Below are 13,795 nucleotides of genomic sequence, written 5' to 3' on the forward strand. Positions count from 1 at the left end.
CCTGGTAAGGAAGTAAGAAATGGCCCAATAGGTCATTCTGGATGTGTTATTGCAAGCTGTTTCCATTGGGCCTCGCTCTCAGGGTGAATGATTTAAACAATGTATGCCTGAAATGGCTTGCTAGGCCAGATCTCCCAGGTGACTTCTTCATAGAGACACAGGCTAGGATGTCAAGTGAGTGTTGTTTATGACAACCAAGTGGTGCAACATCATATTTCTGTGCTTTCTGAACCATCATCTACCTATCATTTCATCACAGTATTAGTTCATTCTCTTTGACTGCAAATAACCAAAATCTACTGTGGTCAATATAAAGTAAATAGCAAGTTACTGAAAGGATACAGAGTACTTCATAGAATCTGGGAGAACATGAAGAACAGAGCTCAATCTCGATGCGTCTTGGTGAATAAAACTAAGTTACGCATTGTTACCAAAGTCAGGAAGTGGAGTGAAAGCTTTCCCTGGGATACACCTTCATGACCAGTCACAGACACTAGATCCTTCCTCACACACCCGGACATGCCATCTTTTCAAAGGCAAAGCTCTCTGCCGGGCAGTGTCCATGCACAGCGTATGCACCGTCAGCATGCATACAGTCTTGGTTATAAATCACAGGCCCTGAAAAGGTATAGCCACTGCCCCAGGCAGTCCTTGTCTGTCTCTTTCCTGCTTTACTCCTTAGACATGAAGGCCTTCCCACTATGAGCCCTCCATGATGGTGGCGTCAGGACACAGGGTGCCCTGTCCTGGAGAAGCTGGCATATAACCAGGTTATCATATGTCTAACCATGTATACAAATGTGTTAGAGGGACAGTTGACCCCTGGTCTATCCAAGTCTGTGCCAGTGAGGAATGTAGCCAAATCCTCCCACTGTACAGAGTGCACTGTTCCAGGAGAAACTGCAGTAAATGTATGATGTGGCTCAATGAGGAAACACCACGGCCTCTTGGGTGGATTATAAACACTGACCTTCTTTATTCAGCCACCTATGCTGCTGATGAAAAGCTATGTGATATTAAATTTCCTTTGATGAGACAGACTTTGGCAGAACGTTATAAAAGATAAAAGCATGAGGTTTGAAGCCAGAACCCTGACAGCTTACGAGCAACAGGATTTTAGGTAGGTCACTCAATGGGCCCTTGATGGGGCTATTGCCAGCTGCTGGATGATGTTATGTATGGTGTCCAGCATCAGTGGTTACTCAGGAAAGGGCAGCTCGTACTAAAAAAAAAATCAGAATGGAAAAGGTTTTCATGCACCTCTCCAATTTTCTATCTGCTTCAACTCAGAACTAAATGCTGCTTTCGTGTGCCAGGTACGTGTGTCTGTGCAAGAGAAAAGGCTGAGGGAAAAAGAGAAAGGCAAACAGAACATCCTGACTGAGCAGGTACTGAGGCCAGGGGCGGGGGGCGGGGAATGGAGGGGGTGGGCAGCAGAAATGACCAGCCAGGCCTACCCAGGCCATGAGGACAGCCTAAAAATCCATAGGCGGTGCTTAGAAAGTAAAATGCCTGTATTTAAAGTTCCTAAAACTTGACCAACTTACTCGGTAAATTGTTGAATGCCTGTAACTCCCAAGTGTGAGCTGGTTGAGGACCCATGAGGAACCACATTCCACTTTCCAGGCCATTCTCTGGGGCCTCCCAGGAATCCCTCCTCCTTCCTCCTAGGAGCCCCCCAGGCAGCCCTTATACCTTAAGGAAATCCAGGAGTGAGCCCTATTTGTCTAAGTCAAGTGTGGCATCTTTGTCTCTCTTGTCAGTAATGGTTCTGGAACTCTGCCTGCAGCCATTGGCCTCAACATCCCCTAAGGATTGTGACCAGTCCAACGATGGGCCTGGACCAGGCAGGTAGACCAGGCTCTGCTGGCGGCTGTCCCTGGGTCTGCTGCCTGTAGAGGCTGCCACCATCCTGGAGCCTGCCTTTCCTTTGGAGTTGCAGAGATTAACACCTACCTTTACCACTTAAGCCAGTGGGAGGTAGGCTTCCAGCTACTTCCAACCAGAGCATCCTGAAAGGTCCACCTGGCAGCTGATGCGCCTCGTTTCGTATAATGAGCAATAAAAACTAGCTGTGCCACTGCCGAGCTACTGAGGACTTGCTTTCCTCATCCACAGTGTGAGGCCAGCTCTGCTGCTGCAGGAGCCGTGATCTGCACCCTTTGAAAAGTCAGGCTCCACAGCTCTTCCACCAAAAACTGCACCCCTGGGTCCCCACCTTTCACCACCTAATTCTCTCTCCACTAACATGAGGAAAATTCAGGGTACAAATCACATACAGCAGAGATTGTAAAAGAAGAAGTTGCACTATTCAGTGAACTAGGTAAAAGAATCAAGCTAACTTCTAGAAGCTTCTAGTAATTACTTCCCTTTAGTCCCTGGGGTTACCATTCTTGTGGGCTAGCTCATTCCAGTTTCGCTGTGACACACAGGTGAAGCCATTTCTCAAATAAACTCACCTCAAATAAACTATTTTTCTTTCTGGGTGTCCCAGATACAATCATATTTGAAATCTTACACTCAGCTGAAGATCCTAGCCTCTCCAACTCAGAGGCCCTTGATACTGACCATAATGTTGCTGTCTCCTTTCTCAGCGGATTATACCGACAGTCCCCAACCTTTTTGGCACCAGGGACCATTTTCATGGAAAACAATTTGACAATTTTTCCACGGACAGTGGGTGGGATGGTTTCACGATGAAACTGTTCGACCTCAGATCATCATTCTCATAAGAAGTGTGCAACCTAGATCCCTCGCATGCACAGTTCACAATAGGGTTCGTGCTCTTATAAGAATCTAATGCCGCTGCTGATCTCACAGGAGGCAGAGCTCAAGTGGTGAGGCTCGCTGGCCAGCTGCTCACCTCCTGCTGTGTAGCCAGATTCCTAACAAGCCATGAACTGATCTATGGCCTGGGAGTTGGGGACCCCTAGGTTCTACCTTTATAATCTCTCTCTCTTTTGAAAACAGGCCCTTTGCCATCACATCAACAACCCTGGATATAACTCTCCCTGATAAGGCCCCAACAAAGCTGACTTCCTCCATGAGCCCCTCATTTAGTCATTCGCTTGAAAGCATTCACTGCTTGCCTCTGCGGGCTGATGTGCTATGTAGTCACAGCAGAGAATAAGAAGATAAAGAAGAAAGGCTCTGTACTTAGGGACCTTATCGTGTAGCACAGAATGCACATAACTTTAATATTAGTCTCTAGCTGTATCATGGAAGAGATCCAAATGAAATGCTACAAGAGTTTGGGAAAGAGATAAGATTTTCAGTTGGGGAAAGCTGAGTAAAAGTTGCTTGGAAAACATGGAACATAAGCTTGCTTTCAGAGGATACATAGGATTTTAATTGGTAGTGAGGGTAAGGGGAGGGCATTATAGACAAAGAGAAGGGCAGAGGCAATAAGAGAATGGCAGGAAAGGTGGGGCATGCTCGGGAAGAGGTGGCGTGGCTGGTGGACAGGAAGCCGGGTAAAGGAAGACCTGCTAGCAAGCTAAGTTGGGCCCAGGTGGTGGGGAGCCTTGGGTATCAGGTTTTAAAGAATGTTTAATCTCACACATGGCAGGGAATCCTATTTCTATCTTAGCAGAGCTCCTACTGTATTTTACTTTTATTTTACCTACTGTGTTTTATTTTATTTTGCTTTTGGTGCAGTTCCTGTCAAGCAGACTGGGATGTCTGTCAGGGTCTTTTTGCTTCTCTGTCACCTCCGTGCTTAGCCCACTGCCCTGCACATAGGATGTTCCCACCCATGTGTGCACAATGAATAAATGAACAGATCAGAGCTTTACTTTTTGAAAAGTAATCTCATAGCCGGGGGAAAATGGATGAAAGTTGTGGGGGAAAGGGAAGGTCTAAAGGAACTAGAGCTAGGAATTCAGAAGCCCGATTGTAGTGGTGCATATTGAAGGAGAATGAGAAGCGAAGATGGATTGGAAAGAAACTGTACAGGAAGTACCAATAGGCCTCAATCAGACATAAGAAATAAAAATGAAAGGGAAATTAAGGTGACTGCAAGCATTTGCTCCCAGGCATCAAGAAGCCTGGTTTGCTGGGGGTCAGCTGGAACCCTGCCTCCAGAGGACTCTGGCCCTATCAGACCAGGAACTTCACCATTCTGCTTTTTTCACTGCTGTATCCCCACCACCAAGAACACAGACTCCTAGGCACTCAACGTTTTTTGAACAAACACATAAGTGGACATGTTGCCTTAAGATGACATTTCAAGCCCTCATAAATGTCTGATTTAGAAATACGAGCCTGGTGCTTAGCGCTGAAAGTTTAGCTTTAAGAGTCATCTGCCAAAAAGGCAGTTGTGGGAGTGCAGGCCTGCACCCCTCCACAGCTGGAAGGTATGGGTGGGGAAAGGAGGGGCTTCACAACTGCTGAGGTCAAAGAGTTTCAGAGAGAGCCTAACTGAGCAACTGTGTCCAATGGTCCAGAGAACTTACAGAGACGATGAGGACTTGGACACTGAATTTGGCAGATTGGAGGTCACTGTGACCTTCATAGAAGTAGTTTTAGAATTGTGGATACTGAAGATCACGTTCATTATCCCTAGTCAGATATCACACATGTACATTTCCATACACAAACACAGTCCCCTGTTTCTCTTCAAGGGTTGGGGTCAGCCAAAACACATTCATTTTGAGGGAATGAGGACTTTTTGCCAAAGGGTAGATGACTGTGTATGAATCCTTTGGTGAGGCATTCCATTTGAGTGTACCGGTGGAGTAGAGAGAAAGCGTGTCAGCTGGGTTCTGTGCACGGCCAGGCCCAACACAGAACACAGTCCGCCACTGAGGGGCTGTCACAATGCAGGCAGATCTTCCCTGATAATGGGAGGGGCCCAACCTCCAGCCATGCGCAAAGGAGATGATGTTCCAAATGTGTAGCGATTTGGGCCTCATCCAGGGCTGAGACGCTCTGGGCTGATAGTGAAGCAGATTGGAGCCCCCAGCTTATGCTAAAATCGGCTCAGGCTCACTGTGATCCCTTAGGCCAGAAAAGACCAGCTGTCCACTGTGTTCTTACCAGCTAGCACCAGAGCCCTCTGCTTGAGCACTTAGGAAGCCCTTCCTGAGCCCTCGCAAGCAGTGCTGGGCTTTGCAAAATCCCTCCCCAGGCTAGCTCCAAGAGCATAGGGGTGTTTATTGCAAACATGACTAGAGTTCTCTTCATAAGTAAAAGACTACAGAGTATTAGTATTCTGCAATATCACTCATATTAGAAATCTAAGGAGAGGGGAAATCAAGTTATCTGAAAGAGAAAAAGAGCCTGAGTTTAGAAAACTCAGATGAATGTCAAAGACCTCCTCTTTGGAATTCTTTGGAGAATCCATCTAGTTATCCGAGGTGCAGAATACCTCATCTCAGCTAGGAAGAAGCACTGGGTATGAAGGGATTTAGACCAAAACACAGGCTTGGAGACACCCAGGCAGTGTTAGCACAGAACTCTGCGAGGGAAGAGGCTGAGGAAAGTCAGACCTGGGAGGTGAATGGGATGTTAACAGAGGAGGTGAAAGGGATCAGAAGTATTCTGCAAAATAATCATAATAAAGCCTGCCAAAGGTGCCATGGAAGTCAGCCATCTGCTAGGACCCCAGGCTGAGATTTTCTGATCCAGGGCGCACAAGGCTCCTGCGCGCAGGAGAGTGCTGCCGGGAGTGCAGGGACTTGCTCAGTAATTCTCCATTAGATCAGGCTGAGTGCTGTGGGTGGAGGGACCGAGTTGCCAGAAATAGCTCCTTTCCTGCAAAGGCAGGAAAGATCGCAGCTGCGATAGGGCCTGTGCAGAGGGGGCGCCCGGGTGGAGGGCGGAGGGCAGAGAAACCGAGTCTGCACCTAGAGGCAAGGGCCAGGAGGCGGGAGACAGCCTGGGAGCCGCTTTGAAAGGATCTCATAAAAGCGCCATTTGTTGGGAGCCCGGAGGAAGTGGAGGCAACTTTGGCACACGTGGCCGCGGTGCTAAATTAGCTGTTAACACAAATAATCAAAGTGCAAGACCCATCGAGAGGCTGGCGCCAGCGAAGCGCGGGGGCGGCGGTCAGCCGGGCTGGCGGGCGGCGGGCGGCAGGTGAAGGCGGGGCAGGGACGGGGACGCGCGGGAACCGGGACTCCAGGCAGTGGGAGGTGGGGGCCGCCGGCGGATATGCTCTGGGACCCAGGACAGTGGGAGGAAGGGACTTGGGGAAGGCGCACCGCGGGACTGGGGCCGGTGCAGGGGAGGCCGGTGGGGGTGGGGTCAGGGGTTGCTGCGGGGAGTCACCCGGAGACTCCGACCCAAGAGAGGGGATGATGTGCGGGGGACGCGCCCCGGGACTCAGGCAGGGAAAGGTGGGAGTGGCAGACCTGTCCTGGGACTCTGAGTATTGGACTGGGAGGTGGAGAGGGGTTACACCCGGGCAGGGGAAGGCAGAGCAGTGCGTGAAGGGGAGGGGGACAGGACGTGTATTGTCCGCAGACCTGACCCGCGGCCGGGAAAGGCAGGGCTGGGGACGTGCTCCCGGACGCGAGGTAGGGGAAGGGCGGGTGGAGGAGCCCTGATGGGATTGAAGGCAGGGGTGGCCGTCCCTGGCATGGCGCTGCAGTGGGCTAAGGTCCTTCCTTCTGCACAGGTGTGCATAAGGCGCACAGTTGCTCTCTGAAGCCCCTCGCCGCCATTGGGCCGTGATGGTGGCAGGGGGCCTTACTGGCGATGAGGCAGGCAGTGTAACTGAGGGAGCAAAACAGGTCAAATCCGAGGCCGGGCCGTCGGAGCCCTGTTGCGGGCAGGCCAGGTGGCTTGGCAGACCTCCCACTGACTAGGGCGCCCTGACCTCCTGGTCGAGGCTCCCAGGGAGAGTCCCGTGGAGGAACGCCATGGGGAACCTGCTTCCTGGGTATACACTCCTTGCTTCCACAAGCAGCAAGGTTGGAATATTTTTTCACAAACATTTTTGTTAGCATTGGCCTCAGAGCTGTGTACCAGAGGCCGTCAGCTTCAGTTTGTAGATAGAGAAAATAAGAGGATGGACATGACTGCCTTCAAAACTGCCCCATGCAGCTTGGAGCATTCCTTCTCAGCACTGGTGATACCCACTTTGCCATGAAGTAGGATGGAAAAAGCGTGTTTCTAACAAACAAGGTGGAAGAGGAAGCCCCAGTAATGGCAGGTGTTCTGGGGCGATCTTCTTGGGGTCCTGGAATTAAGAGAAGGTACTTCCTGGAGACAACTGTCTTTTGAGAAAATTCTTAAGCATTGACTGATACCTATTATTGGGTAAGGGATTCTCATCCAGTTTGGTTTGTTTGTTTGTTTGTTTGTTTTTTGAGAAAGAGTCTCACTTTGTTGCCCAGGCTGGAGTGCAGTGGTGCAATCTCAGCTCATTGAAACCTCCGCCTCCCAGGTTCAAGAAATTCTCCTGCCTCAGACCTCCTGAGTAGCTGGGACTACAGGAGCCCACCACCACACCCGGCTAATTTTTGTATTTTTAGTAGAGACGGACTTTCACCATGTTGGCCAGGCTGGTCTGGAACTTCTGGCCTCAGGTGATCCGACTCCCTCGGCTTCCCAAAGTGCTGGGATTGCAGGTGTGAGACACTGAGCCTGGCCCCATTCTTTGTCTTTAAGACTCAAAGGAAGGTGCAATTAGAATTAGTCTAGCAAATAAGTTGCAAAGAAAAAAAATCAAGGGAGAGAAGCCAGCCAGCAGCAGTGCAGGGGAACCTCGGGCTCTGTGAGATAGCTGCCCTAAAGACACCTTAATGAACACACAATCTTGGCTTTACTGAGCCAAAGTATCGGCTTCTGAAGACTGAAATAGAAAGACAGATTGGGGAACTGGCATAATTTAGTTTTTGTAAGTTTTTAGAAACTGGATTTAACTTTAATTTTAGTGCATTTATGTCAAACACATATGTTTACACAGATGCAGCCAATGAAAAGCAAGAATTCCTCTCTTTGGAAAAGGTATTAAAATCATAATAAAATGAATAAGAAAAGTGCAAAATGCTAGTTAGATTCCCAATGGGTGTCTTTATAATAAAGGAAGTTTGCTGAAATGCATCCTCCACTTCTTCCCTGGATGGTCAGAACCACCTTGTGAGACAGGTGTGGTCATGAATCCTACACTCACACCTGAGGACACCAGGCCCAAGGGGTCAGTGGCCAGTTCTGAGCCATCAAGGATGGCCAGGGAGCCCATGTGGTTTAAACCCAAGGCCACATCTAGAGCCGATGCTCTTTCAACCCTCCCAGGAGGAGATGATCCAGAAAGGTTGCAAGAATGCATTATGCCTCTGCATTCATTTTTTCAACAAGTATTTAGCTCCTACCATGTACCTGCGTCAAGAACCAGGAACCAAGAAAGAAGAGTAAGCAGATGAGAGTCCTGCCTCATGGAGCCAGGTAGCCCTCCCTGAGGAGCAGGGAGAGGGACACGGAGCAAGGCACCTCCAAAGTGACCACCTATTATAGGCCATGCCTGTTTGTGTTTGTGTCCCGGCACTCAGATAGAAAAAGACAGTGACCTCGAATTCTCACTGCACCATCCCTGTTGTGACAAGGACCCGGCCAGAATCCTCAGGGCCTGCTGGTTGGGAGTGCTGGCTGGGCATTGGTTTCCTCCCATCGGGCATCTCATGGGCCAGCCTCTATTGTCATCCCCATTCCACAGGTGAGGGAAACAAAACTGAGAGGGATTGAGGGCATTCCCCAGATCTCACAGGAATGGCACAGCCAAGCTTCAAACCATGTCAGGTTTTGTAGTTTTACAAAGCTTGTTTTCTTCTTCTGTATATTGAAAAGAGGAGAGGACTTGCGTCCTTGGTTGACTTTTGTGACTGTGGCGTTGGTGGCTGGGAGCGTGACCACAGTGATGTGATGTGTGAATGCAGCACACAGCCCAGGGCACACAGCCCAGAGTTGGAGGGCTGGCTGCTCACCCGGTGCAGGGTGCGGCAGGCCCGCCTTCAACCTGGGTTCACTCGTATCACTCCACGCATAGACAGGTGTTAGCTGAGGCAGGCAACAGATGATAGAGAACAGCACCATGCCCCCACGCTGCCACTTCACAGCATCCTTCCAGCAACCTGGAGTAAGGGCGGTGCTTCCCTTTCTAGAAAGGAAGAAACTCAGACTTTGAAAGCTTGCATCCTTTGCACAGTTAAGAGCTGAGAATTAGAACCCCAGGACTCCAGGCCTCCAAAGCCTGTGCTTTGGCCATGGCAGCACAGAGCTCCTCTGCAAAATGAAACAAGTAAGAACTAGAAGTGGTCAGGCACAGTGGCTCCCCTCTATAATCCCAGCATGTTGGGAGGCCAAGGCAGGAGGACAGCTTGAGCCCAGGAGTTTAAGACCAGCCTGGTAACATGGCAAAACCCCACCTCTACAAAAAATAAGAAAAATTAGCCAGGTGTAATGGTACACACCCATCATTCCAGCCACTCGGGAGGCTGAGGTAGGATGATCACTTGAGTCCAGGGTGATCAGGGCTGCAGTGAGCCACTATAATCGCACTGCTGCACTCCAACCTGGGCAACAGAGTGAGACCCTGCCTCAAAAAAAGAAAAAAAGAACCAGAAGTCTCTCTTCCAGCTCAACTGAATGTGCAATCATTTTAGAGTGAAAAGAGCTACAAATTCAGTTCCTAATTAAAAAAAAAAAAAACCATTAAGCTAGCTCAGGAAAACAAAATGATACTTGGTGTAGCCCAGTCCAACTCTAAAGACTCATAATGGAACATCCAAATTGGTTGGAAAGGGGCAGAATTATCTGTAATTGTGCCCTGGTCATTCTGCAGGCTGGCTCTGGGCACACGGGAAGTCCAACACAACCCCTCTATGGCTGCCCAGAGACTTGCAGGGGCAGCAGAAACAGGGCCAGGCTCCTCAGTACCCCCACCGTGCCCACTTCTCAGGGCACCCTGAGCCATGTTATAGGATTCGAGAGCTGGCCCGCTTGTGCAGGAAGGGTGCGCCTGTCTTACTCAGGGTGCCTTCCAGTTTGCAGCCAGTTCTCATGCTGGGCGATAAGGAGGAGCCCGCTGAAATCATCCGAAGTACTCACAGTCTGAGGCCCGGGGCACAGTGAGGAGATCAGGAAGCCCTCACTCATTGGTGCTGCCATGCTGACGATGTGAGTTCCAGCAACTCTTGGATCGTTCTGAGCAGTGGTTGATGTGTGTCACCCGTAGGAGCATGTGATGGTCACAGTGAGTCCTGGGCACCCAGTGCCTCTCCTCCCCACCCTCACAGCTCTTCCCAGTCACAGCCATTCTCTGACATCAGCCTCTGACTCTCTCTCCTCCGACAAGACTTGCAGAGAGTTTTCTGTGTTCACTCTATTCATAAGAGGAAGAAATCTCTAGAGATGGGATTTCCGATGCCAGGAGAAGCAAAGGTCCTATCTGCTGCCCGAAAGGCAGTTTTATATTCTGCATAATCAAAAGAATGCCCTTGTCTTAAAGAGCAAATTTCTACTAAAATCAGACCTGGGTAGGGCAATGGATGAAGAGTCCCAAGCTCTGGCTGCAAGCTGATAAGCTGCCTGCAGCAGGCAAGGCTGAGCCCAACCCAGTGCCTGACTTCCCAGGCTAGCACAGCTACAGGGGCTTTCTTGGCCTTTGTGCAGATGCAGTGAAGTATGCTCAAGTCAGCAGGGAGATGCTCTTAAACACAAAAGCAAGAGTTGTTTCTTCTTCCTGAGCACAGGGGCATGTGTCAGATTCCAAGGGCAGTTTTCCTAGTGTCTCAGAAGGGAATGGCTCTCTTCCCACTATTAGACTCACTTAGACCACCTCACAGCCACAGCCATTCTTTAAGACTGGCTTTAGGGCGGCTCCAGAGGCAGCTCTGGCACAGAGGATGGAACCCTAGCCCAGAGCCCCAGGAAGCCGCTGCTTTCCTGGCTGCACCCGCCCATCACAAAGCGCTTCCTTCCTGGGTCCTGCACGAACTCCCACTCCTCTCCTCTGGGCCTCTGCGAAGACCTGCTGGCATGGAACAGCCATGTGTTCTGCACTGTCTCTGGCACTGCGCTTCCCCAGCCCACCTAGGACCCAGAGCCTCACTAACTGCGTCTGAGGTCAGGTGGCTTCCTTGTGAATGCATACCTCTGGTAAGTTTGTGCACCAGCTCCTCCAGTGTGTCAGAACTTTTGTGGCATGGACAATGGTTTCCTGCATTTACGTGCAGGCTCCCAGCCCACAAGGTAGACTCTGAGGAAAAGCAGCATGTCTTCTATGGCTCTAGTGACACCAAGAAATGCCAGGCCCAGTAGTGGAAATAGCAAAGGGCCTTCCTGAGCAAACTCTTAAGACCAGCAAGAGTGTAGTGAACAAAACTGTACATAGCGAAAGCCCCTGCAAAAGGCAGCTTATATTTACCACACAACAGCAATCTGCATGTGCAGAATGGGTCCAGAGATAGCATATAAATAATGTCTCATCACCTTATTGGAATTAGAACTCAGAAATATAATACGTGAACTTTCAAGTGACTAAATTAAGGACAAATTCCTTAAAGATAGGAATTGTGTCTTATTGACCTTCTTAATCTCAGTAGTCACATGATAGGAACACATTAAGAACCGAATGGATGAATGACAGCTGATAACAGAGGGGATGAGGAAAAGGAAAAGATAATACAGGTTAAAGCATTCAGTCAATAAATTAAAAGTTCATTTCAGGTTGTATTATTATTGCGAAATGAGCAAGCACATCTACACAAAGCTCTTTCTACTCCACTGTTAAGAGGCAAAGCGTGACTCTGAGGAGCACAGGGCTTTGCAGCAGATCGTTGAAGCTGTCCTGCTGTGGTCCTTCCTGTGGGAGAGGACCCCCAGCATGCGGCACCTTGGTTCCCCTCTAGGCTTCTATTTCTAGGGTTTTGTTTTTTGGGGGTTTTTGAGACAAGGTATCTCTCTGTCACCCAGGCTGGAGTGCAGTGGTGCGATCATGGCTCCCTGCAGCCTCAACCTTCCAGGCTCAAACAATTATCCCACCTCAGCCTTTTAACTAGCTAGGACTACAGGTGCACACCATCGCGTCTAGCTAGTTTTTTTTTTATTTCTCTTTTGTATAGACGGGGCCTTGCTATGTTGGCCAGGCTGGATTCTAACTCCTGGGCTCAAGTGATCCTCCTGCCTCAGCCTCCCAAAGGCTTCTATTTCTATTCAGATGAAGACTTTGAGTCAGCTAAATTTGACACTTCTTGTGAGATTCCAAAGGTTCAAAAACTACTGGAATGTAAGGCAAAAGGATGTTTTGCTTTGTTTTCTTTTAACCATACTCAGGAGGTCGGTCGCCATAGCAGCCTTTTTATAAGAGAAAGAGAGAAGTGGTGGGAGGTGGAAGGTAAAACACCAGCCCTCAGAGCATCTCATGCTATTTTTAAAGTTCTTATAATAAACAAGATTTCTTTGTGCTTTATATTCCCAACACCCTAGCTATTTGCTTGCAGCACTTGAGAAAATAGTCTTTTACTTGTTTAAAAAGAGGGGTTTTTTCAATACAAAAAAGTTTTTAATATAAGAACCAGCATAGCAGCTAGAAGACTATCTGTTTTAAAGAGGATGTTTTACTAATTCCAAGTCTGTGACAACATGTAGAACAGACCAATTAGAGAACATCCCAGGAACCCTCACCCAACGCAGCTGTTCTAGATGCAGTTGGGGTTTGCTGCCTGCTCTTTTCTGAATGTATCCAAAAGTCTTCTCCAGAATATTCAAATTTAATCCCAGTGTCAAGCTTCCAAGACTTAATCACTCAGCTACAAGGAGATTCCTTTGAAGCTTGTGCAGTTTGGGGAAGTGTGGGGAGAGAGGAGAAGGCAATGGAGAAGGGAAGAGTGTGAAGCAAGAGGATGTACCCTGCTGCAACCTGCGGCCAGGGTTCCCACAGTCTGTAGTCACCACTACGAGCCAACAGCACTGCAGCCTTATGCTGCTGGTCCTTCTTTTCTGTCTAGAAACTGAGGGTTTTCTATTTTATTTTCCAAAGAAGCCAGAAGTATTGCACATTTACCATAACAAGCCCAAGGAAAATGGTATTACAAACCAAATAAAATTGGAAAATAAAATGAAATTTTAAAAAGTAAAATAAAGCAGTTGGTCACCAAACTTTTGCAATTGAGAAGAAAGATCCTTTTACCTTATCTGCTCTAATGTTTTTCTCTCCAACTTCATGGGCAGCAGAGCCATTGCCTTTACCAGGAAGCTGTTCTGAACATTATAATGAAACCCCTCAGATATTCCAGGCCAGTACTGTTTTAAAAAGAGATGTCTAAAAATTCCATTGTACTTGAGATTTCTCCAAATTAGCCATACTTTGTGCATTTTTTGCCAGAATTACACTACTAAAATCACTCAACCCAGACCTGCCTTACAAGAACTCCTGAAGGAAACACTAAATATGGAAAGGAAGAACTGGTACCAGTCACTGCAAAAACATACCAAATTGTAAAGACCATCGACACTATGAAGAAACTGCATCAACTAATAGGCAAAATAACCAGCTAGCATCCTAACGACAGGATCAAATTCACACATAACAATATTAACCTTAAATGTAAACAGGCTAAATGCCCCAATTAAAAGACACAGACTGGCAAACTGGATAAAGAGTCAGGATCCATTGGTGTGCTGTAGTCAGGAGACACATCTCATGTGCAAAGACATACATAGGTTCAAAATAAAGGGATGAAGGAAGGAATATTTACCAAATTTACCAAGCAAATGGAAAGCAGAAAAAAAAAAAAAAAAAAAAAAAAAAGCAGGGGTTGCAATCCTAGTCTCTGATAAAACAAACTTTTTA

The sequence above is a fragment of the Colobus angolensis genome, unplaced genomic scaffold (genome assembly GCF_000951035.1).
Source record: "Colobus angolensis palliatus isolate OR3802 unplaced genomic scaffold, Cang.pa_1.0 Scaffold243, whole genome shotgun sequence".
In the NCBI taxonomy this organism is placed as follows: domain Eukaryota; kingdom Metazoa; phylum Chordata; class Mammalia; order Primates; family Cercopithecidae; genus Colobus; species Colobus angolensis.